Below are 27,313 nucleotides of genomic sequence, written 5' to 3'. Positions count from 1 at the left end.
AACATGACAGTAGAGTCATGCAGTAATTTTTCATTGTTTTCAGCAACTAAAGGCTGAGGTCCTCCTGTTCGTATATTCATAAGGCTACCTTAGGACCCAGCTTTGCATTTTCAAGAAATAGACTGTGGGGGAAAAGTTATGAAGACAAACATCTGGGTAGAGATTTTATGTCCAGATTTCAGAGGCTGTTACTTCCCTCTGCCATCTCTTCTCAAATAATGAATTTTTGCCAGCCTTGTTGAATCTTCTTAAGTTTGAGCCAAATATCTGTGCTCTTTTGAATAGGTTTAATTTGCTCTGCTACTTCCCCTTTTTGCAGACTTTTTGAAGATTGAAATCAGCTTCTATTTGCCCTTCACTGCACATCTCCAGGTTATTGATTGGCTGGGAATGGACATAAAGAAATGAATATTCTGGGTGCAATTCCTTTGTTTCCAGGGATGCTCTTTCTTCTTTTCGCTTTTCAGATGTTGCAGCTATTCTAACTCTACATTCACAGGCTCTTGGCCCATTAGCAACTAGGATTTGTTTAGGCACAGCGAACTATATTTCCTTGCTCTAATGAAGCACATAAACTATAACAGCTATCTCCACAGCAGGCCGCTCTCCCTAAAGAGGGCTGAGCAAATGCTGCCTTGGAGCAGAGCTGAGCAGAGACTGAGTGAAGGTCAAGAACTGGTCTACACAGGACTGTGGCACTGCGATGAAGCTCAGTGGGTTATCGGTGGGTCCTCGACGTATGTCTGCATACTACCCTTTTGGCATCTCAGATGGATAGAACTGTCATTCTCCTACTTAACTTTTGTTTGATTTAATGGATTTGTGAACTGGATTATGAAGTGACCTGTGCTTAAAACTCTTTTTTAGTTTATCACTCATAGATTTTGAAGGGATCACAGCTGAGATAAAAGTCACAGAATAATGTTATTAGAAATAGGAATATGGTTAGAAGCCACCTCTAAACGAAATTTCTTAAAATTAAAATAATGATGAGAATACCTACAGAACATTTGAGTCATAAGGCTTGCACCACTGAGAGTCTAATATGACATCTGGAATTTGGAGCTTGGCTCTAGGAGATTTTGAGGATCCAGAATTTCACCTCAATATAAAGTTTATAAAGTAGCGCAATAAAGAGATTAGTTTTATTCTTCAAGCAAGTGGGACCACATTAAAGACAATGTGATTAAATATGTATGTAGAAAAATAGGATGAGGGGCCTGAGATGTAGCTCATTTTATAGAGTGCTTAGCTAGCATGAACCAATTCCTATATTTGATCCCAAGCACTGCATAAACACATGGTGGCATATGTTTCTAATCTTGGTGATCCAACACTGAGAAGGTAGAGCCGGAGAAGCAAAAGTTCAAGGTCAGCCTCAACTATATAGTAAGCTTGAGGCCAGCCAGTGCTACATGGGACCTTGTCAAAAAGAGAAAGAAAGGAAGGACAGAGGGAGGGAGGGAGGGAGGGAGGGAGGGAGGGAGGGAGGGAGGGAGAGAGGGAGGGAGGGAGGGAAAGAAGGGGGAAGGTGGAAGATTGGATGGATGGCTGGCTGGATGGGTAAAGAAAAGAAAAAAGAAATAGAATGCATATGATTAAACTGGTGTGAAACAACTTCCTAGACTTTCATAGAAATGCTCAAAAATACATAAATGAAAATTCCAAGCTCAAAGTCAAGAAATGGAAACCCTCAGCACTCGAAACGGAGAAGGAAACTCAAAGCCAGGAGAGTGAACAGGAAATGATGCTCAAATAGACCATGAAAAAAGCAGTGCAGATGTAGGCGTTAACTGCAGGCAATGGGGGTATAAAGCCCATGGGAGGCAGTTTGTGCTGTACTCTCAGATCAACCTGCTCCAGGACCTAAGAAGTACTGGTTAGTCCATTAAGAAGGCAATAAGGCTCAGAGAACTGAGAATGGAGCTTTCCATACCTCTGCGCCCAGTGGGAACAATATCACCAAAAAGAAGTTAGGTCTCCCATTTCTTACCTTAGCAATGGGATACTTCTCTCACAAAGGCATTTCTAACCATCATGTTGATATATTCATTCTAAGAAACCTTGGAAATTAACCTCCACTGGAAATGAGCTCAAGCTGGAGACATGCAAACCAAGTACACAAGAATGAAACCTGGAAATAGAGGAGTCAACAAACAGTGGGTGTGGGTTGTAAGAGCTATCAGTGAAAGAAAATCACAAACATCAATATGGGTTTTCCAAAAGTGTTCCCTGAGCTCAAGCCAAGAAGGAACCTGGGCATGTGTAAAGTAAGAACATTTGAAAGTCAAAAACAGTCTGTCCAAAATCTGAACTGAGATAATTTAAATAACAGGGAAAATGGGTTGAGCACTAGCTCCCAAAGACAAATAAGTCAGTAATTAAAATATTAACCTAGGGAACTGATGGTCAATTCATTGTAGAAAACGAGAGATGGATCCCAGCACTAGGGAGGCAGAGGCAGTCGGATCTCTGTGAGTTCGAGGCCGGGCTGGACCGACAGCCTCCAAAACAATACAGAGAAACATTGTCTGGCAAAAACAAAAAAAAAGAAGAAGAAGAAGAAGAAGAAGAAGAAGAAGAAGAAGAAGAAGAAGAAGAAGAAGAAGAAGAAGAAGAAGAAGAAGAAGAAGAAGAAGAAGAAGAAGAAGAAGAAGAAGAAGAAGAAGAAGAAGAGAGATGGAAAGCATATGAAATATGAAAACTTGGGGGAAAAGCCAGCTAGTCAAGGGAAATAAATAAATATTTATTTAATGCAAGTTATATGTGAGAAAATAAAGAGTGAGAAAGAAGTGGCATTTAAAGGAACAATGGTAAGAAAATTCCAGACTTTGAGTCAGGGGGAACAGTGAGTATTGAATATAAGCAGATAATAGAACTGAACCTACTCAAAACACATAGCTGTGAAAACATGGAACCTCGTCAGCATAAAGAAAACTTTATATGCTTACAGAGGGAAAGCAAGTAAAAATAGCATAGAAGGGCAGTTAGAGAAACAATACTCTTTAAAATCTGCAACAAGATGCGGCAGAGAAAGATGAAGTAATATCTTCCAAGTGCAGATGGAAAATTGTCATTCTAGAACAATATGCCAGGGAAGATAAAGGATTGAGATGATTTGTGGCTCACACAAAGGGAACATTTACTATATTGACTTGGCAAATGAAAGATGCCCACCAGAAAGAAGGAAACCGATGCAGACAAGAATGGTGAATGAATTTGTAGAGAGTCAGGCAAGTGAACGTAGCATATCTAGCCAGGCATAGTGACCTGCATCTGAAATTCCAGCACTTGGAAGGCTGAGGGAGGAATATGGCTTTAGGCCAGTCTGGGATAAAAAGCATGACCTTGCATCTAAAAAGGCAAAGGAAAAAAACCAATGATGAATCTTTGATGACTAAAGATAAACACTGATCAATAACAATATGGGATGTGGAAGAGAGGAGAGAAAATTGAATTCTGTTGTTAGAAGAGTTGGGAGACACCAATGAAGTCTACACTTACTAAAATTCAACTTGCATATGAAATTTGTCAGGGTATGCATTGTGAGAAAAATATGTAGAATGCAAAATTTAGAAAGCATAGCATAGAAAATGTTTTGAAACTTGGAGTAATTAATTGAACAAAAGAGGGCGAAGCAAAAAAAAAACCCATCCAATCTAATTCAAAACATGAATAGCAGAGTAGCAGTAGGTCCAGACAGACAAATTATCATAGGAACTGTAAATAATTCAAAAATGCTTTGAAAGACAGAACCTTTCTCAAGGATCTATAAATTAGTAAGAATTCAACAAAACTGTCGACAAATCAAAGTTTGATATACAAAAGCCAATTGTACTTACATTCTGTGTAATGGAAACAGATGAAAATAAATTTAAAATAACACCAAAAATCAAATTCTAAAAACTAACTTTAATAATATTTATACTAGACGTTTATACAGAAAAGTGCTAAATATTACTTATAAAATTTCAAGAACTAGCTAAAGAATATATCAAATTTGTGAATTTGAGGGTATAATTTTATTTAAAAAATAAGATCTACTCATAATATCCATGGAGTCAATGAAATCCCAAATGAGTACCCCACCATGTGCTTTTAGGGAGATTAACAAACTAAATCCAACGCTCATATAAAATAGAAGTGGACAAGGATATTGAAGTCTTAGGCAAGTGTGGGCCCTGTGATGTAAGATGGAAACTTTTCAGTAGAGTTAGCACATGGGGCACGGCACTGAAAGGCACAAACAGACAGGGACAGGGTGGAAAGGGCATTGTGTGATGTAAGATGGAAACTTTTCAGTAGAGTTAGCACATGGGGCATAGCACTGAAAGCACAAACAGACAGGGACAGGGTGGAAAGTCCAGAAGCAGATTCTACATAGGTTTGAACACAGAGGACACTGCAGTCAAGTGCATGAAAGATGCACTTCACTTCCTGGGAAAATAAACTTGAATGTCTATTCTACTGTGTACCAAAATTAATTCTGACCCAATTAGACATCCAAATGGCATAACCAAAATATGCATTTGTTTCTTTTAAAGATAGATTCTTGCTCTGCAGTTCAGGCTGGTCTTGAACTCACAACCTGCTTGCCTTGCAATTCACATGCCAGGATTCTAGGTGTGTTTCATTACACTCAGTTTAAAGAATCTCTAAAACAGTACAAGGGATCCTCCTCATGGCATAAGCGAAAAATTCTTAAAATACAAAGTGCAACAAAAAGCTGTCGGTTTTCTCCAGGGATAAGCCCCCTGACTGGTTATCCCATACCAAGTGGTCAGTCCTAAATACATATACATATCAACAACACAAAATGGACTCAGTAGGTTACATATGTACATGTATGTTTATATACATACAGACAGACTTTTCCCTTTGGGCTCCCAGCTCACAAAAACTTAATTGGAGACTTTTATTAATTATGAAAGTTTGGCCTAGCTTAAACGTGTTTCTAACCAGCTCTTATAACTTAAATTTATCCATATTTTTAAATCTGCGTTCTTCCATGCTCTTGTTACCTCATCTCCATTATGACCATCCTGGTTAGTCCATGTCTGTCTGGTGACTCTGCCTTTCTTCTTCCAAGAGCTTTCTCTGACCAGAAGTTTTGCCTTTACCTCTTGCCTAGATATTGACCATTTAGCTTTTTATTATACCAATCACAATGACACATCTTTGTATAGTGTAAAGAAATATCCACAACATACACACATCTGTGTGTATGTGTGTGTGTGTAAAGCAGATGTCATGACTGAGGGAGAGTCAGAGGGTATAGGAAGAGCATGAAAGAGTACAGGAGGGAGGAAATTATGTAAATACACATGTATGAAATTTTCAAAAATAATTTTAAAGCTTTCAGAGAAGGTTGATTGATTAAACATACTTAAAACTAAGACCCCTTCCTTCCTCACATTGACCAGTGGGAGAGTGTAAAGCCAATAATAGTCATGAAATACTCATATACATACATCCCTTGAGTGTATGCAAAAGTTAATATTGTCAACTTTACTGGATCTAGAATCACCTGGAAGACAACCAGACAACCCTCTGGGCATGTATGTAAGTAAGTTTCCAGACTGGGTTAATTCAGATGGGACAGTCCACCCTATGTTCTGGAATCCCAGAGTAAATTCAAGGGAGAAAGAACAAAAAGAAAGCAATCCAGGAACCCAGTTTCCATCTCTCTGCTTCCTGATGATGAGTGCAACATGATCAGTGACCTCACTCTCCTGGTGCCATCATTTTCCAGCCACAGTGAATTGCACCCCAAGCCACAACTCAAAATGAACTCTTCCTTCCTGGAGTTGCTTTTCTTCAGGCATTTTATCAGTGAGGAGAAAAGAAATTAATACAAGAAATAAATGCTAGCAGCTGAGGTTTTGCTATGATAAGATACTAGGAGCCAAGGTACTGCTATGATAAACCTGATCATGTGGGTCATTGTATTTTGCAACTGACTTGCAGCTGCAGGCTAGAGAGACCTTGGATGCTGTAAGCAGAACTCAATGTACCATTCTGGTGAAAATTTAGATAAAAATACCTAGATCTCGTTAGATTCCAGAGGGGAACAAGGACTCTATTTGAAACTGGGCTACAGGCCAAATATTTGAGTTATAGTCTGGCAAAGAGTCTGGCTTCATCCTGCCAGTGAACTGGATTGAGAGCCAATGGGCTAATTTGTTTGGAAGAAGAAATGTCAAGACAATATAGTAGTTGGGTTGCTTCATGTCACTTCCTGCCTCTACTTGGTACTCATGGCAGTTCATTGAAGAGATAGAAATGAATCCACCTCATAATCCAGCTATATGAATCTTGAGTATATACCCAAAGGACATTTGCTCAGTCATGTTCACTGCTGCTCTATTCATAATAGCCAGAAACTGGAAACAACCTAGATGTCTGTCAATGGATGAATGAATAAAGAGGTTTTGTGGTACATTTATACAATGGAATATTACTCATCCATAAAGTAAATAAATAATGAAATGCACAGGAAATGGATGGAATTAGAAAAAATTCACCTTGAGTGAGGTAATTCAGATCCGGCAAGGCAAATATGGTACGTGTTTGTTTATATGTGAATATTAGCTGCTAAGTTACTGATAAGCATTTTTTAATCCATGTAACCACACAGGTTAGGTAGAGAATAAGGGATTGGGGGGAGGGGGTAAGCATATTATAATCCATATAACCGTACAGGTTAGATAGAGAGTAAGGGATCAGGGGGTAAGTATGGGTATCTCTAGGAAGGGAAATAGAATACATAGTTATGGATGAACTGATATAGTGGTGGTTGTAATGAGAGGATAAACAGGGAGGGGAAGGAAAGAGGGAAGGTATCTAAAACTAAGGGTCATTTGAGGAGTAGTATGGAAGCCTAGTACAGTAGAAACTCCCTAAAATATATACATATATGAAGGCAATCTAATTGAAATGACAAATGATGGGGAGGACAGAGTCCTAACTGGACATCTTTCATCACGAAATGAAGCTTCCAAAACAATGAATGGGTTATATATAGTTGAGTTTTAGTCAAAAGAGTTCCAGGGGATACTCCTAACAACTTAGGCTATTGCTAATACTATTGGTGGCTGACAGTAAGGCCCTATCACTGAAGATAATAGCTATACAACTCATTGAACATAGAGAAGTTGAGCTGGTGCCTACCTAGAGGCTTAACCCCTGCAAACTAGTATTCAAGGTACTTGAAGGCGCTCTGTACACAACCTAAGGAGAAATGTAAATAGCAACCCAGCTATAAACCCACCTGCAAGAAATACTGATGCAATCATGGCACAATGCTTATGGGAGTAACCAGCCAATATCTGATTTAAGGCCCACTCCAGGAAATGGAAACCATATCCAACATTGCTTGAGTGGCCAAGAACCTAAGATTGGATAGGACAGGGACCTTGGGGAAAACAACATGCTACTATTCTGTTAAAGGAATATAGCAATAAAATGGCTCCTAATGACATTCTTCTATAGTTATAAATTAGTGTATTTCCCAGTCATCATCACAGAAGCTTCCTCCCTGCAGCAGACAGGAACAAATACAGAGACCCACATCCACACAATATGCAAAGAGTGAGGGACCTCAGAAATTCAGCCTTAAAAGGGATGTCTCCATCAAATCCCTTTCCTCAGGACTCATGGAACTCTGCAGAAGAGGAGACAGAAAGAGCAAAAAAGTCAGGGGATGGGGGACCTAAGAAATCAAGGCCTTCTAGACATAACAGGGTTGGTACACATATGAAGTCAGAGACTGTGGCATCATCCATGGGACCGGCACAAGTCTGCCCTGGGTCATGTCCTAGAGCTGAAAGGAGAAGTGGATACATGTCCCTACTCCTAACCCGAAGCTACCTTCAATTACTAGATAAATGCAAGTGAAAAGTTAGTTTTCTCCAGGGGAGTCTCACTGGGGAAAATTACTCTTAATTAGGCTGCATGCCCAGCAGTAGATGGCCAACACAAAGCTAACTCAATGGCATTTTTGGAGATTCTTTGTCTTCTAATGTTAAGGTTGGGCATGTGGGATTTTTTCTTTGTTTTTGTTTTCTACCATATAAGTCCCTTGTATATGTGTTATGATAGGATTCCTGAGTGTACAAACTTGTGTATCTCTGTATCTATATGTGTTTTTGTGCTATTTTGGAGAGGACTCTTTTTTCTTGTTTAGTTGTTTTGTCATATTAATTATTTTATTATTTCTTTTTTATTTATTTTTCAGTTTAAATTTAGATAAGAAACAAGGTTGCTTCACAAGTCAGTTCCAGGTCCCTCTCCCTTTCCCTCCCCTCCTCCCATGCCCTCCCCCCACCCCCCATTATCCCCTCGTTTCCCCAGGGAGGGTGAGGCCCTCCATGGGGGTGTCCATTATTGTATTATTTCTAAGGAGAGACAAAATGTGAGAATCCAGATGGGAAGGAGGGAGGTCTTGGGAGGAGTAGGGGAGGCAAAACTGTAATTAGAATATATAGGATGAAAAAATCTATTTCCAGTAAAAGAAATGCTGAGACAGAAACTGAAATTGCTAAAAAAAAAAACTGTATTAACACCATTAAAATGAAAATCCTGTGCTGGCCTAGGAGGACAGAAAATTGCTCTAAGGAAAAGACGCCATCCATTGACCACTCCAATTTGTGGGGTTTCAGATATATTTGAAAGGGGGAGATCCTAAACAGAGAATGGCTTTGAAGGGATTCTTTGATCAAAACCACCATCTAGGGATATGTTTCTCCAGGGTCATAGATGCTGCTGCAACTGTGCTCCAGGCTCGACATGCTGCATCTCAAACTGATAGCAGAATTTGGTGGCACCATCCAATTGTTACTAGTTTTGCAGGCATGAAATGTTCAAGAGTGAGTGAGTCAAGGAGGCTTGCACCTAGGTCCCTAAAAATTGCTACAGTTGGGCAATGTGTGATGGAATTGGATTCATTACAAGGAGACCCTTTGAAGTCATTGCATGGGGCTGGGAAGGTGACACCAGGGAAGACTGGAGACTTCAGCATGTTGGAGATGTCAGGACCACGTGGTGTCCTGTAAGCAAAGCCTCAGGCACAAAGCAGATATGCTTCAAGAGAGAAGTGTGATACAGCCAGAGGGACTAAGGCTCATGGCTACCTTTGGAGACCATGATTCCGTTGTAAAGTTCAAATGCTAGGTATAGATCTACAGGATTTTGTGTTAGCCCTGATATATGTTTTTTCTCATCTGTAGTTCTATCCCTATATTCCTCCCTTTTAGAATGGGAATGTTTATTCTATGCTACTTTATATGTAACTTTTTTAATGTAAGAGTTCATAGCTACAAGATTGACTTGATTTAAGGAAACTTGAATTTTGGATTTTTTAGTATTGGAACTGTTAGTGACTATGGGGACCTTTGAAGTTAAGCTGAATGGATTTTGTATTTTAAGATATCCATGAACCTGTAAGGACAAGGGGTGGAAAGTTATATCTTTAAAGTGCTATGTTTGGGTGTCAAATTGATAAGGGGTGAACTTGTGCTGGTTAATATTGATTTATGAGATCAACTTCTGGGCATGTCAGTTAGGGAGTTTCTAAATTTGGGTAACTGAGATAGGAAGATCAATCCTAAATGTGAGTGGCACCATCCCATGGGCTGGAGTATGATACTGGATCAAAGTAAAAATGAATTGTGCTCCAGCTTTCATCTCCCTTTGTTTCTGATTTTACATTTAGTGTGACCAGAAGGCAGCCTCAAACTCCCACCATCATGACTTCTCCATCATGATAGACTGGACCCTCAAAGTTTAAGCGGAAGTAAACTCTAAGCAATGTAAAAATCCTCATTGTAGTGGCAATGAGAAGAGTAACAGTAACTAAAGCAATGTGTAACATAAAATTTATAAAGAGCCGGGCGTTGGTGGCGCACGCCTTTAATCCCAGCACTTGGGAGGCAGAGGCAGGCGGATCTCTGTGAGTTCGAGGCCAGCCTGGTCTACAGAGCTAGTTCCAGGACAGTCTCCAAAACAATACAGAGAAACCCTGTCTCGAAAAAACAAAAACAAAAAATTTATAAAGAACTTCAAATTTAAAAGAAAGACAACCCATAACAACTAGTCAAAAGACTTGAGTAGGCACTTTGTAAAAGAGGATAATATGACAAATAATTTTTTATAATTTATTTTTTAACTTTATATAATGTGCATTGGTGTGAAGGTGTCTGATCCTCAGGAACTGGAGTTACAGACAGTTGTGAGCTGCCATGTGGGTGCTGGGAATTGAACCCGGGTCCTCTGGAAGAGCATCCAGAGCTCTTAACCACTGAGCCATCTCTCAAACCCAACAAATAAGTTTTTAAAGAAATGTTCAACATTATTAATCTGAGAAATAAAAATGAAAGTTATAGTGAGATATGCTCTCTGGGACTGCTTTTTTAAAAATCCATCACCATTTACTATACATGATGTTGAACAACTGGACATCTCACATGTTGCTGGTTGAGTGGAAAAGGTAGAAACCACAAGAGTCTGCTAATGCTGCATGGGTACATTCTTAGTGATACACAAATTCAACATATAGGAGAGTATGTACCAGAGGACATATGTAATAACATTTATTTGGAGAATCAACACCTCATCTCCAAACTGGAATTAATCAAAATGTTCATCAATAGCTAAATCAATTACAATACATGAAAAGTTGATAGTATATAGCACAGGCCACAGCAAGAGCTTGTGCAAAGTTAACAGGTGAACTCATGAAAACTCATTCCTTTATCCTGGATTTTTAATGCAACAACTTTACTAAGAAGAGATTCACATTCCATGCAATTCATTTAAAATACACAATTTACTTATTTAAAAAATATATTCAATGAACAACCACAATAAATCTTAGGATATTTTTGTTACCCCCTAAAAAAGTTCCAGGTCCATTGCTACCCCAACACTGTTTCCATCAACCATATATATCAGTATTTAAGTAATTGGTTTTCTGGCTTTGTACACTTGCTAGTTCTGGTTCCTTTTGATGTAGTCACATAGAATATAGGTATTTGCCTCTGGCTCTTTCTCTTAGCATAATCTATTCAAGGTCCATCCATTGTGTAGCATGCATCAATACTTCATTTCTGCTCACGTCAAAAGTGTTCTGTGGTATAGAGTCACAATGTTATGCATTTTGAACTGGTATATTAATGTATTAGATATATGCAGTTTATTATATGCATTCATCCCTTACTGGGTGAATTGTCCCTTCTTTGGGAATATTATAAATAGTGCTGTTGTGAATATTCATGTGTAAGTTGTCCTGTGGACATATGTTTTCAACTCCCCTGAGGATATACATAGGCATGGAACTGCTAGGTCATATGGTAACTTCATGTTTAGCAATGTGAAGAGCTTCCAAAATGTTTCCTAAAGCAGCCATACTATTTTACATTACAAAATAAGAAGGTTCCCGGTTCTCTGTGTCCTGCTCAACACTGGTTATTTTCTGACTTTCTCAATATAGCAGACTGTGTGAATGATATGGTGTCACATCGTGGCTTGGGTTTGCATCTCCCTTATATCCTATCATGTCAAGAATCTTTTCATTTGTCTTTGGCCATTGTGTATCTCAGTTGAATGACTATAGGCTCTTTCACCTATTTAAAATAAGTTAACAGTCTTTTGTTATTAGAATGTATTGATTCTTTACCTAATCACTACACAACTCTCTCATGGGATTTGTACCAATGTCTCCTACTCAGTTTCCTTTTACTTTCCTGAGAATGGCCTGAAAGTGCAAAGTGGTGATGAAACTCAAAGGTTTTCTGTTTGTTGTTGATGTTGTTGATTGTTTTTAAAGATTTAATTGCCAAATTCAGAATCTTGTTCCTTGAAGGTTTTCTTTGCCTTTCTTGTCTTCTTTTTCTCCTTTCTTCTCCATCCCTCCCTTCCTTCTTTCTTTTTTTACCTTTCCTTTTTCTTCATTCATTTTTCTTTTCTTACTTTTCCTTTCCTTTCCTGTCCTCTTTCTCTCCAGTCCTCCTTTTGAGCGAGTGTTTGACCACGTAACCCAAGCGAGCCTCTATCTTGTGGCCCACTTGCCTCTGTCTACTAAGTCCCATGATGACAAGCAGATGCCACCACATAACACTTCTTTGGTTTAAAAACTGTATTAAAATTTGCTGATTTTATAACTTTTGTGGTTTTTTGTTATGTTTCCTATTTTAGGTAGATAGATATGTTGATGAATAGATGATAGATAGATAGATAGACAGATAGATAGATGTAGATAAATACATCCATCTATAGATGACAGATAGAGAGACAGACAGACAGATAAATGGATATATCTATGGATGAGACACACATATGTATTGGCTCAATGGTTAAGACTGAATGCTACTCTTACAGAGGACTTGAGATCAGCTCCTAGCACGCATGTCAAGTGGCCTACAACTACCTGTAGCCCTAGCTCCAGGGGGATCTTACATCCTCTTCTGGCCCCCACAGCCACTGTATGCCTCTGGTGCACAGACATACATACAAGCAAAACACCCACACACATTAAAAAATAAAAAGAAATATAAAAGCAAAAATATAGCACTTAAATTCTCTTATACAATGATTTGATACTATTTTTCTCACTTGAAATTTTATAATGAATATCTGTCTCCTCACGTCCTTAAAATTATTTGGAGACACTCATATTAAAATGGCTTTAGTACCCCTTGTGAAACATATACCACAATGTACTTGTCCTTTATCATATTCATGCATGTTTATAAGCTGTATTCAATATTGTTATATTACTAGGATGGGTTAGCAAGCATTTGTATCAACACACCTACTTCTTTCTCTAGAATAGAATTGATGCTCGTTAAGAGATAAACAAGTGGTTCAAATAACTTAGCTTTTTTTTCTGGACTGCCTGTAAATGGTTTCCCAGAAAGTTGTGTCAATTCACACTCTCTTCCTGTCTCAGTGTCTTTTCACATTGCTCTGCTAAGATACTTAAAAGCAACTTAAAGCAAAGCTGGTTTATTCTAGCTCAAGGTTGTGTGGCAGTCCACCATGGTGGCAGGGACGTGGTGATATCATTTCCGTCTTCTCTGTGGGCTTTTCTCTATGTGAACGCACAACTCAGTCCGCAGCTGCTGATTCAGGATGCCGTGGGTTCCCAAGAAGCTCTAAGCTCACCAAAGCTGTCACATTTCCATGATTTCTGAGTGACTTCATACTTCCTTTTAAAGGTCATAAACAAAAATGACCAGCTCATTCCCAGACACTTTTAAAATGAAGCTTAAAAATAAAATCTCTCACAGGCATGACTTCGGAGCTAATGGTATTTTATTTTAGGGAGAGACAGGAGTAGTTGCAAAACTGGAGGCAGAAGGAACACATCATCCTGTTCTCCACTAGGGGTGACTTCCTTGCGGGCAGTGGCTGAGTTTATTCTTCTGTTGGGAGATGTGGAAAGCACATTTCTTGGTGCTTGGTGTTAGAACCTAGGTGCCTTCTTCTGTTAGGCAGACCTGTACTCAAAACACTTAGCACAGCTAAGCACATGCTAGGGCATCTATAGATGTGAGCTATCTCCCACTATTGTTTACCTCAGACCCTCTCCTCATTGCCATGACCCGATATCAACTTGAAGAAAGGTGTATTCTTCTGTTAGGCAGACCTGTACTCAAAACACTTAGCACAGCTAAGCACATGCTAGGGCCTCTATAGATGTGAGCTATCTCCCACTATTGTTTACCTCAGACCCTCTCCTCATTGCCATGACCTGATATCAACTTGAAGAAAGGTGTATATTGGCTCACGGTTCCAGTCCATCTCAGTGGGAAGGCTTGGCAGAGTTCATGACAGCAGGAGCATTGTTGGGGAAGTCTTATGCCAATAAAGCACTGTCTGGCCAATAGGGAATCTAGATAGGAGGGACTAGGAGTCCAGAAGGACTCTGGGTAAGAGAAACACAAGAGAGTTCGACATGTAACGCCATGGGGTAGGAAGCCTGGAACTATTCTCCGGTAAGAGAAATACTTAGATTAACAATTATGGGGTAATTACTTAAATCAGAGCAAGCTAGTAAGAAACAAGCAAAGGCCAACAGGCTCATAATTAATACAGCGTCTTGTGTGTTATTTGGGGACTACAATGTGGCAGAGCCCAGGCGACTGGCGGGTGATATACCAAAGCGGCTAGCAAGATAAAGCTTCTCTTAACAGAATGGTTGTCAGGAACGGGATTGAATTTCCATGCAAAATAACAAAAGATTTAAAGGAATTTTAGAAACAGAAGAACGGAGAGAAGCACAGATTTTTGGTAGCAGCATTTTCTCAGGTGGGCTCTGTTTTGCTATCTACAAGCCGAGATTCACGTGGCTTGCTTACCGGAGTCTTCCTGACTCGGCATAAAAAGAAAAAAGAAAAAAAAACAAAAACAAGGTTGTTTTAAGAGACTCTGCTAATGATTAAAAGGTGTGTACGTACAGCTGGAAGTGGCAGCTATTGCTGGATGTCAGCATGGACTGAGGCGGTAAGCTGGAATCACGCTTACGCCCGCCATCTTGGAAGGCAGTAGTTTAAAACAGCCGTGGTTTTAACAGATAAGACACGTGGCCAGAAAAACATAAAGATTTACAGTAAAGTCAGACTTGGATGAACAAACCTCTAAAGGTTTACAGTGTGTTTAAAAATATACATGAGATTGAGAGAGAAAATGAAACGACAAAGTGGTATATAAATACAGAAGCCGGCTGTGGTGGCGCACGCCGGTAGGAATTGCTCCAGAGGCAGAGGCAGGCAGATTTCCAAAGAGAAACCCTGTCTCAGAGAAAAATAAATAAAAGTAAAAGAAATAAAGTAATAATAAATAAATAAATAAGCCACGTAAAGATGGAAATCACACAGAGTCTGTATACTGTACGCTATTATGTTTTTCAGTTTTTTCATTGCTAAGGAAGGAACAAATGCTAAAGTACACTTGATTATAAATGCTTCTGAATTAATTCAACTTATATCTTTTAAAAATGCCTTGACTTCAAAATTTAAGTATAAGGATATGTTACTTGGAAAAGGAGATTTTGCTTATGTTTCTACAGAAAATGAAAAGCTGAGGATTCCTTCCAGGCTTCTGTGGTTTGACGAACCAAGACCCCCGGAAGCAGTGGACCAGGTGTTCCAACTATTAAGACAGCTAAGATGATGCAGCTTTACAGACCCCGAAAATACGGACTTATACAGGTTTCTGAGTTTTGTCATGATCCCCATGGTATGAACAGTGCCTCCTTCCAGCAGGAATCAGTTTGGAATGAGCGACGTCCCAATTCCCATCTTGTTTATAAATCTTTGTTTTCATTTAAATGGGATTGTTTATAATTGGTTAATGATCACAACCAATCTCCTTTTAATGGTAAAAAGGGGAATTATGGTATGGGTATTGTTTTTCATTTATTGATACAAATTCAAGGTCAATTTTGTGATGTGTATTTTTCCCCTCTTGATTAAGTATTGTGCTTATACTGATCTTTTAAAACGTAATGCATAATTGAATACAGACTATAAATAGTTACTTATAATAGAATTTATAGTTAGGTAAGTTAGGTTTTCTAGATATACAGAAATATATTTGAGATAGATAAACAGTCTTCAAACCTCTCAAAGACCTTCAGAAAATGGCATTTAAAATGGCTTAGGGTTTTTCTTGACAATGAGAAATGTCTGCTCCTGACAGCACCAATTACGTCTGAGAGGAAGATGGGCATCGAAGAAACTTGTTATGGAGTTTGCTTTCAACATGGCAAGATTAGCCATTTGGGCAAGAAATTGCTCTTACCTAGACTGTTTGACTGTTGTTGTATAATCTGGACATGCAGGACCCACAGGAAAGTGACTGCTGAACTCAGTCTTACAGGGTTCCTGCTTCATGGAAGAGTCTACCAGACTTTCTGCAGGACAAAGAAAAATGACTGACAGATTGCCAACGCAGATGGACAGTTTGAAATTTCCTGCTTTGCTGAGAAATGTCCAGACACATTGTGGCCTATGGGCTGAAGATGGATGCCCCAATGTTACAGAGGAACTTTGGGTGACTGTCCAGGCAGTAAGATATCTCTGTCAATCCTAGTGTTTATATATTATCCTTCTGTGGTCTTTGATGGAGTTGAAGACAGATAGTTATAATTATAGTTTTCCTTAGTTATGATAAAAGATAAGCTACAAATAGAACTTTGGACTCACAAGAATGGGATGGATGATAATTTCTTTAAATCTTGCTAAAATATTGTAACTATGTTCTTACTTGATAACTGTTCTGTTATATACAATTTGACTATGTTAAAGTTAAGACTTTTCTTTTTGTTTAAACAGAAAAGAGAAGATGTTGGGGAAGTCTTATGCCAATAAAGCACTGTCTGGCCAATAGGGAATCTAGATAGGAGGGGCTAGGAGTCCAGGAGGATTCTGGGAAGGAGAAACACAAGAGAGTCAACATGTAATGCCATGGGGGTAGGAAGCCTGGAACTATTCTCCAGTAAGAGACATACTTAGATTAACAATTATGGGGTAATTACTTAAGTCAGAGCTAGCTAGTAAGAAACAAGAAAAGGCCAACAGCTTCATAATTAATACAGCGTCTTGTGTGTTTATTTGGGGACTACAAAGCGGCAGAGCCCAGGCAACTGGCGGGAGATAAACCAAAGCGGCTAGCAAAGAAAAAGCTTCTCTTAACAGAGCATGTTGTGAGGACTCCTCACATCCAGTGAGTCAGAAGGCAGAGAGCTCAAGTCAGAAATGGGGGCAGCCTATAACCCTCCCAGGCCTGCCCCCAGTGATGTGCATGCCTCCTACCCAAAGGTTCCTCAACCTTCCAAAACAGAGCCACCAGCTGAGGACCAAATGTTCAAACACCTGAGCGTGTGGGGAATGGTAGACATTCAACTCACAACACCCCTTCTCTGAGCCCCCAACAAGACAGCAACTGTGGATGGTCAAAGGGATGACAGTTACAATACTGAGTGAATAGATGGCAGGGAATGTCCCAAAGTGCACATGGAAGAAGCCTGTCAGTTCTCCGTATTTTACAGGTTATGCATACCTCTCCATTTCAGATGGGCTGCCTCACATTTGATGTTTTCCTGGGCTCTTATCCACTTAGGCTCCTTTAGTCAGCTTTTACTCTGAAATGAACTAGAATTTGCAGCCTGTCATATTTCCATTCTTGCAGACATTGCTTTTTAATCATTAGCAGATAGTCCTCTAAAAATTCATTTTGAGTCTGACTTCAGGGAAAAAATGAAGTGTGAAAACTCCAGTGTTGTTCTGCCCCTGAGCTTTGTTGCTGACTACAAAAGGGAAAATCTCAGTGACTTTTCCAGGTCAGTTCAAGTAAACTTCTCAGGCTCAGGAGCAACTGTAAAGATATATAAGTGAGAATAAGATAGTCCTCTCTCCCCAACTTCATCATTATAGTGAGTAGATGAGATAATGGATTGTAGAGTGCCCCAGAAATAATTTCAAGCTCTAAGTTTTTATTAACATTGTTATTATTGTATTATTATTATTATTATTTAGGATGTATCAGCACAATCAAATGTGAAGGTGCTAACACTGAGATACATTTTATGTCATTTCTCATTTCATAAAGTATTAAAGTGAAACAGACCAGTCTTTGCGGAGCTCTGTGTCTTGAATTCCTCACTTTCATATGTGAAAAAGAGAATAAAGGCACTTCATTAAAGTCATCCTATATGAAAAGGAAGGTTTGTTACTCAGTTTGCAAATTGTAGATGCCCCAAATTAGAATAAAAGACTGGTTAATTATCTTCACAAGGGAAGCTGTAAACTTGTACTTGTTTAGTTCATGTATAGTGAGGTGCGGCACATTGTAGTTATCAATTATTATTGTTTTGTATGTGAGAGAGAAAGAGACAGACAGGAAGAGATAACAGTGTGGGTGGACATATACCAAGGCACATGTGTGTAGGTCAAAGGATAACATTAAGTTCTCTCCTTCCATCATGGTTCTGGACATCAAACTCCAGTAGCCAGCATTTTTTACCCAAGAAGCCATCCCTTGATTGCACCTGAAATGTTATTGTATGAAGGCAAATATGTACAATCTGAACTAAGTTTCAGTTTTAAAGTCTTCACTGGTATTGATCATCTGGCTGTTTTGGAAATGTTTTGCTGCATAATCAGGGTACCGTTTAGACCCTTAGTCCATGAGCATGCTCCAAATTTGCCAACTTGTCCCTTTCCTTTGGATGACTGCTTACAGAAAATGTGCCACTTTCCCAAGAGGCTAATTTACATTGAAATTACTAAAAGTTAATGAATACTTTCAGGAGCACCCTTTTCCTGTGGAAGGCCATATTCAGAGCTAAATTACATTCCTTAAGCAAGACTGTAAGAAAGTTATTTCTTGGCCACCAGTATTCACATTCCCTTGAGCTATAAAGGTCTATATGCAAGAGTGTGTTTGTGCACTTGCACGTGCACATATGCAGAGTGTCTTGTGGGTGATTGGAATCAAATACAGGGCCTTGCACATGCTAGGTAAGCCTTCCCTCACTAAGGTGCCTCTGAAATTTTTTGAATGATATTTTGAATGCAGCCCCAAGACATAATTCTTTACCTAATCTTAATTAGAAGAGCTAGAATGATTGAGAAGTCTAAATTAGTCAAAAGGGCTCTAGAAATTAGCCTGCTTTTCTATTTCAATTTGAAGGGCAAGTGGCTAGGTGGTTGGGGACTGAATCACGTTCATCCCTTACTAGGGAGACCTAGGCAGAGCACTGAAAGTAAGCCCCAAGGAGCATTCTTTATACAGCAAAACAGGGTACACAGAGATCCAGTTAAAGAAGCAAAAGAGAGGGAATTTAAAAACCTGAATGACTCTTCCATTCTCAGGCCACAGCATCCTCTGCTATTTCTACTTTCATGAACTCAACATAGCAACGAGGAGTGTGGAATGCAGACAGTAGAAATCTTTGTCTTCAGATACTCCCACAGAGTTGAAAAGCAAAATTTAAAAAGTGCTAGTTCATTCTTCCAAAGCCACACTTGGAGGTTGTTGCATACCACTCATTTGAAATGAGTTGGAATGGTTTTAATTGGCACTTACCTGAGAGGCTACCTCACTTTTCATTTCACCAGCTCGCTCACACGGTACAGGGAATTACTTCCCGTCGGCAGCTGTAAAAGCATGATAAGACAGGATGATGTATACAAATGATTTCTTCTCCAGAAGAATTCATCCAGAAGAATTGTCAAATTATTTTCAAATGGTTGTAGCTCTTATTGAAACATTGCCAAAGAAGTTTAAAGCCTTTGCTGAATTATGTGACATTGCTACTCAGTAGTTCTATCATGGGAAGTTTGGAGCAGGATGTACTTGAGGGATTGTCTATTTCACATACTTACCTTTTCATATGAGATAAGAGATCTAGAGATCTTAGGTGTCTTGAGTAAACCAGAGATAACAATCCATTCGTATGCCAGGAATAAATACTCATCTACTCTCCAAGGCCCCATAGATTGCTGAGGCCTCTTCTCTGGCACCCAGGTTCAGGGATTGGGGGGGGTCTGGATCAGTCCCATGCTGGACTCTCAGTCATCAGTCTGGGGTCCATGCATTCCTCCTTGTTTAGGTCAGCTGCCTCTGTGGGTTTTGCTAGCCAGGTCTTGATTCCTTTGCTCATCACTCCTCTCTGCAACTGGGTTCCAGGAGCTCAGTTCAGTTTTTAGCTTTGGGTGTCTGTCTGCCTCTGCTTCTGTCAGTCACTTGGTGAGGGTTCTAGGATGGCATACGAGGTAGTCATCAAGCTCATTATCAAGGGAGAGCATTTAAGGTAGCCTTAATGCCCATTGGTGTCATTCTTTTAGATCTCTGAAAGTCTCACTAGTGCCAGATCTTTCCTCGAACCTATACTGACTCCCTCTATGATTGTATCTCTCATCGTTCTCTCCTCTATTCTTACTCTGACTCAATCTTCCTGCTCCTCCATGTCCTCCTCTTCTCCCCCTCTCTTTCTCCCATCTCCTTCTCTCCTCCCCTCCCCCCTGCTCCCAATCCAATTAAGATATCTTGTCCCATTCCCCTTCTCCAGGTTACCATGCATATCTCTCTTAGGGTCCTCCCTGCCTTCCAGACTCTCTGGCGGTGGGATTGTAGACTGGTAATCCCCTGCTCCATGTCTAAAATTCATATATGAGTGCATACATACCATGTTTGTCTTTTTGTGACTGGGTTACCTCACTCAGGATGGTTTCTTCTAGTGCCATCCATTTGCCTGCAAATTTCAAGATTCCATTGTTTTTTTTTTCCGTTGAGTAGTACTCTGTTGTGAGGATGTACTACATTTTCTCTATTCACTCTTCAGTTCAGGGGCATCTAAGTTGCTTCCAGGTTCTGGCTATTACAAATAATGCTGCTATGAACATAGTTGAGCAGATGTCTTTATTGTATGAGTGTGAATCTTTTGGGTATATGACTAAGAGTGGAATTGCTGGATATTGTGGTAGACTGATTTCCATTTTCCTGAGGAATCTCCATACCGATCTCCAAAGTGGCTGCCCAAGTTGGCATTCCCACCAGTAGTGGAGGAGTGTTCCCCTTTCTCCACATCCTCTCCAGCATAAACTGCCATTATTGTTTTTAATTTTAGCCATTCTGACAGGAGTGAGATGGTATCTCAGAGTTGTTTTGATTTGCATTTCCCTGATGGCTAAGGATGTTGAGCATTTTCTCAAGTGTCTCTCAGCCATTTTAGAGTCCTCTATTGAGAATTCTCTATTTAGTTCTATACCCCACTTTTTAATTGGATCCTTTGGTGTTTTGTAGACTTGTTTCTTGAGTTCTTTGTAAAATTTGGAGATCAGCCCTCTATCAGATGTGGGGGGAGATTGACAATTAATAAATAGGACCTCCTGAAACTGAGAAGCTTCTGCAAGGCAAAGGACATAGTCAACAAGACAAAACAACAGCCCACAGAATTGTAAAATTGACTATTTATTTAAGATTATATTCTCATAGCTTCTGATTTCAAGATTTCTTTTTCCAGCACAGAGAACTGCTGGTCACTATCATCTCTGTAAGGCTAAGATGTAGGTTTTCTGTGGCAGACATGAACTCTGGACCTCTGTTTGCCCTAGAGAATCTTCTTGCTTTCTAGAGTTTGTTTTCTCACAACACAGGTATCAGATTCATCTCGGGAGCATGACCCTGGTTGTCTTGGCAATGGCTTGGCATTTAGAATAGGAAGCATGCCTATAAAACTGGTCAGACTTAAAGAAATTGGTCATCCTATAAGCTCTCTTGCAAGTGTTGTGACCTAGTGACTCTTTTCTTGGTTTGTGAGGAATTTTCTAATGCCCTGAGATGGCCTTGCTACCATGGATATCACTAACAGATGTGATCTTAAAATGATGGCATAATACAACATTACTACAAGCAAAATCTTTTAAATCATTGTCATTGTACTGCTTCATGTCACCTTATTCAAATGAATCATTCCAGCTCCTTGAAGATTTGAGTTATTTGCATAATGTTGAATCAATCTTTAAATTTACTTTAAAAAGCAATTGAAGAGTAATTGGGCAACTCTTCTGTGAAAAAGAATGCTGGTTACATTTCATATTCATTCTCTCTTATTCCGGCAACAGAAACCTACTGCAGCCAGTTATGTGTCCACCATGATAAAAGACAGCATTGTCCAGTTCCTTTACAGCATGATGGAACTACCCGACTAGATGTGGGTGAAACTGATGCAATCAAAACTGTGGTATGAGACTTTTAAGAGCACTACAAAATGGAGATGTAGCCTTTCTTGTCTCTTGTTTTTGCTGTCTGGATCCAGAGAAAGTAGGTAAAGTTAGAGGATCAACTTGAACCCAAATGTAATATGGGAAAAGTATCAGATAAAGACTGTTGACACCAGGATGACCCATGCCATCTCTGAACCCCATTTTGTAGAGTTTCTTTTAGTCAAGGAAAATAAATGTCTTTCTTTTTAAAACTACTATTACCTTCAAATTTCTAGATACACTATAAATACAACCACAGATAATACATATCTATAAATAGTATTCAAAATACAACTTATGTAAGAAATTCAATTTACAGATCTTGTCAATAGATACCCAGAGTGTTTTACTAAATACCTTGCAGATGACCCATACATGGTGCTTAGAATGCTTTTGCATCATCATATTGAACTTTTGGAATCAGTTTCTCCTTAGATGCTGTGTAGAGACTTGAAAAGAATACTGGGAAAGAAGTTCGGAAGCCTGAATTCTGTGCCACCTGACTCATTTAGTTGGTCTGATGTTCTCTAATTAGCATTCCAATCTGTGTTTCTTCCTCTGTAAAATATGAATTCTGGGCTAAATAGTCTCTGTAATTTTGTAAGCACTGAAGGCTGCTTCCTCCAAAAACCGGTTCTGGGTCCTACTGGCATGTGCAAATATAGTTGACTCTCCATAACTGTGGGGACCACATCTGTAGAGTCAACTGAGTGCAGATCAGAAATGTTGCTCTTAAAATGGCATCTGCACTGAACATGTGCAGGCTATTTTCTTGTCATCACTCCCTCAACAACTGCTATGTTCACTGCATTTACATTCTCTTTGATATTAGAAGTAGTCTAGAGATGATTTAAAGTAAGACTATGAGTACAGGTTAGATAAAAAGATGCCCCTTTTATATCAAGGACCTGAGCCTCTGGTGGCTTGTGTGGTCTTAAAACTGGGAGGAAACCAATAATATAACCAATCATTCTCAGATACCCAAGGACTTACCAAGTATTTGGTAAATGTGGACCATTGTCCAAGATTGCATTACATGGGATATGCATGTATTGCTGAGAGGAGGGCCACTAAGCTCATTTTTAAGGCATCTATGTTCTAATTGTGTAGAAAACTGTTCAGTGAGTCATAGCATTTTGAATGACCATTGACCTCTCACTTGGGTTCACAGTATCTTTTATACTTAGTGGTTTTTTTCTCTCATAGAGCCCTGAGGGTTAAATTTTATAGAGGTCTGCTATCTCTGAGGCTTACAGAAAGAGTTCTTTTTTTGATTCCAATGATTTTTATTTAATTCCATGAAATACAGTTCTACCCCATTTTATTCCCTCCTCAGACTAATCTGTTGGCTATGATAACCATGCATCCTTTCTCTACCATTAACTGTGATCCATCTTTCTTTTAAAGCTACATATCAGGAGACAAAATGCTATTGTTCACTGACTGCCTCTGTCTTGAAAGAGTTGATGGGACAATTAAATCAGAAGACAATTCTCTAAAGGAGCTGGGTTTTGATCCAGAACTTTAAGAAGGTAATAAATGTTGGTTGCCAGAAAGTTTGGGAAGGTATTTTTTAATTTCATTTTACATTTCAACCAAAGTTCTCCCTCCCCCTTACCTCCCCCAACCCACCTCCTATCTACTCCTTTGAGAAAGTATCTTTAATGAGGTAAATGGTATGTACAGAGGGTATCTTAAAGGAGGAAATGGTGTGTACAGAGGGCCTATTAAAGGGGGTAAATGTGTACAAAGAATTTGGGCTCGGTACCATGTAACAAAGCAAGTTATGGACGTTGGTTGAGTGTGGGTGTATCTGTTTGTGAACAGTTATAATAAGGTACCCCTGAAAAAAAGAAAGGAATGACATATTGTTTTGGCTCACATTTCAGAGGTTTCAGTCCATAGTGGGCAATGTGATGGCCGTGGGCCTGTAGTGAGGCTGAGCATTATGGAGGAAAATATGCTGGAAGCAGAGCTTATCATGTCATGGTTGCTGGGCAGCAATGAGCAAGGTTCCAGGGACAAGTTACCTACTAGACACACTTCCAAGTGACACACTTCCTTCAAATACACACCCTCCCATAGCCTATTCAGTATAAATTCACCACTGGTTAATCTGTTTCACATTTCATGAGCTAGTGAAATCTCAATTGCACCGCTATCAGGGAATCAAGCCTTCAGCAAACAATCTCTTTGAGGTGACTCATCATATTGAAACTGTAAAGTAGGGCTGCAAGGCAGTGGGATCCCAGAGCTTTCCTTCCGTTTGGTTTCCTCCATGACTTACTTCTTGATACCAAGCAGTCCCCTTAAGACCAGTGTTCATCAGGCATGAGAGGAGCTTCTGTAGAAAAGAGATGGGTAAGAATATAACTCTGGGGGACATAATCTTAAAGACACAGAGCAAACACAGCAGAATTATCACTGCAAGAATATGCCTCCTTGAGCAAGAGATGTTTCCGTTTGCATACTTCGGTTTCATGCTTCATTGTGTATTTATGTGGTGTGGGTGAGATAAAGTTGCGGGAGGAACTTTAGAATTGCCTGACTCTTCAAAGTTAAGTCAGCTGTGACTTGGCACTAATAAAGCGTCTTCATAGGTTTAATTTTCCTGCCGCTGTGTCTGGGTGCACATGTGCACGCACACATGTGATAGTTAATGGGAAGAGGATAAATAGGCAGCTGATTTCTTGCAAGTGGTGTGTTTACCTGAGTGGATCGTCACCGAGATTATCAGACTTGTGAGAAGTGGAGGAAGTCAACACATTCTACGTATCAGCTCCAGTTCCAACTTACACAGCACAGACTTGCAGATTCAGGGTAGTCCTGAATGACCAGTTTGGACGTTGTCATGGTAACAGAACACACGGCCATGTGTTTTGATTGAAGAGTCTATAGGAAACTGCAAATATAGAAGGTTATTTTCAAACTGCAAATTCAATTTACTAGTAGGCTGTGTTGCTTTCAGGAGGAGGTGTGCGGTCTTCTTTCTGGGCCATCTCCCAGGTGCTCGGCCATCGTGTGTGTGGCTGATAAATATGCACTATCTATGCAGGCTTGTCAGGCATATCCACAAAAGAAATCCCAGGACACATCTGGGGAAGTAGAAGAAGAGCACAGCCTTCTCACGGGGCCTCTTTCATAGAGCTAATTTCTTATATTCTTTTCATCCATTCCCATTCTTATGTTTACCCACATGTACACATACAGTTGGTGTGGTTTTGCTTTGTGGCAGTCATATACAAAACCATCACAAAGCTTTATGTTCCAATGTTTATCATGTTTCAGCTTTCACTTCTCTTGATGAGGTATAGCCTGTAATGTTGGTATCAGTCATTGTTCAATGCCCCCTTGCCTAAAGGTAGCCCAAGAGGCCCCTGTCATTCTGCACTACAGAAAATTTGAGAACAGAACTTCAACTTATTAAGTCATTGTTGTCACTGCTGAGTTGGGTGTTGTTTAAACCCTTGTATACTGTATACCATGGCAGCATGATCTTCTCCTACTATCATCAGTGTGACATGGGTGTCATTCTTCACATCTCCTGAGACTCCTGCCTCTCTTCAGGCTCCAGAATTTCAGATCATCAGTCAGATATCCTAGACAATAAATAGGGGTTAGGGACAGAATGTGTAGCTCAAGGAACTTGCAAATCAACACTCAGATCATTTATTTGTAGACACTACTGTTTTCTTGTCTGGAAAGGAACACTGATGCTTTGTCTGCAAGACTCCAAAGCTTCAATATGATTATTTGTTTCTGGACATTTCTGTTTTTTTACTCTAAAACCTAAACTTTTGAAAAACTAACCTAAAGTTTCTGAGAAGCTCAGACCTCAAAAGTCCTATCTAGGAAAACTAGAGCTCAGTTTTCCTCATTTAACCTCATCCCTATTACAGGAAAAAGACCCAAATTTGTATTTGAATAGAGTATATTGCAAGTATGTTTAAATGAGGATGGAGGAATTAGTGGATGGAGGAACAAATGTGAATTTTTTGGTGAGTAGAAAATTGCCAAATTTTGAATTTTATTTTCATTTTTTATTTAACTTTAAGTTAAATTTCAAGGTCAAGGGTCTCTCTTATTTTAGTTTTTTGAAATAAGTTTTCAAAGAAATGAGTTTAACTTTATTTCTTTTATTTATTTACTTATTTAAATTTCATTTTACATTCCAATCACAGTTCTCCTTCCCACCTCTTCTTACCTCCCCCAAGCCCATCCCCATCCACTCTTCTGAAAGGGTAATGGCTCCCATGGGGAATCATTAGCTATATTTCATATATTTATAATTTTAAATTTAAATTTAAATTAGGAACAAGGTTGCTTCTCATGTCAATTCCAGCTCCCCTCCTCCTGTGCCCTCCCACCAAAACCCCCAATATCCCCTCATTTCCCCAGGAAGGGTGAGGCCCTCCATGGGGGTGTCCATAGTCTGTCATTTCATCCAGGGCAGGGCCTAGACCCTCCCCCAAGAGTTCAGGGTGAGAGTGTATCTCATATTGTTGGATGGGAGTCAGAAGTCCATTTGTATACTCGGGATGAGTACTGATCTACTACCCAAGGCTCAATAGATTACCTAGGCCTCCTCACTGACACCCACATTCAGGGGGTCTTGATCAGTCCTATGCTGGATTCCCAGGCATCAGTCTGGGATTCAAGAGCTAACCCTTGTCAGGTCATTAGCTATATTTCTTATGTGATGCTTTCTTATTGATCCTGTTTTCCCACCTTTTCTCATGTGTCCCTGAAACTCGCTTGATGATCGTCCCTTTCCTCCATGTCAGACTCCCCATTCTGCTTTCATGTCACAAGTATTCCCTCACCCTCCCCTTACCTTCTTCCTTACTCATGGTGGCACACAAACAGAAACTTAAATTCAGGTTCTGTGTATGATACAGTGTCTTCTTAAGTATAATTTGTTTCTCTTAATATAATGATTTCCTACCCATTTTCCTGAAAATGTCAGGGTTTCAGTTTTCCTTGTGGTTTTATGAAATTCCATTGTGTACATCTTTTATCTGTTCATCTGTTGATGGACATGTATGTTTGTCCCATGCCCAAGATAAAGTGAACAGTGCAGAATTAAACATGGATGTGTAAGTGTCTATGTGGCAGAGTCCTTTGGGTGTGTACCCAAGAGTTGTATAACTGGTTCATATGCAGCTCTAATTTAATTACTTTTTTCAGTGACTTCCATACTAATATCCATAATGGCTACACAAGTTTATATTCCTACCAGCTGCAAAAACATGTTGCTCTCTCCCATGCATCCCTGCCAGCACTTGTTGTCATTTGTTTTCTTGGTAACAGCATTTCTAATCAGAGTGAAATGAAATCCCAAAGCAGTTTGATTGGCATCTCACTAGTGGCTAAGGATATTGAATGTGTTCTCAAACACCCATTGTCCATTTGCATTTCTTCTTTGAGAACGGTCTATCCAGATCAGTAACCCATGTATTGATTAGATTATTTTAGATTTGGGTGTTTACATTTCTCATTATTTAGTTTCCTGTCTGTTGTATAGTTGAAGATTTTTTCCTATT

General features: G+C 39.5%; 1 protein-coding gene across 2 annotated transcripts in view; it reads left to right on the top strand.

Annotated features, from left to right (window-relative positions):
- The window catches only part of Kiaa1217 (KIAA1217 ortholog), an 806,709-nt gene that overhangs the window by 114,038 nt on the left and 665,358 nt on the right, over positions 1 to 27,313 (top strand). The window contains exon 1 of one of the 2 annotated variants that reach the window (XM_040755410.1): positions 23,178 to 23,302. The exons of the other annotated variant lie outside the window; for it this stretch is intronic. The gene's annotated coding sequence lies outside the window, so the exon portion shown is untranslated. Of the gene's footprint in view, positions 1 to 23,177; positions 23,303 to 27,313 lie in introns of those variants that run through there. 2 annotated transcript variants of the gene reach the window in all.

The sequence above is a fragment of the Mesocricetus auratus genome, unplaced genomic scaffold (genome assembly GCF_017639785.1).
Source record: "Mesocricetus auratus isolate SY011 unplaced genomic scaffold, BCM_Maur_2.0 Super-Scaffold_100013, whole genome shotgun sequence".
Taxonomy (NCBI): domain Eukaryota; kingdom Metazoa; phylum Chordata; class Mammalia; order Rodentia; family Cricetidae; genus Mesocricetus; species Mesocricetus auratus.
Note: the sequence above shows the minus strand (reverse complement) of the source record. Positions and strands in the feature narration are given on the sequence as shown.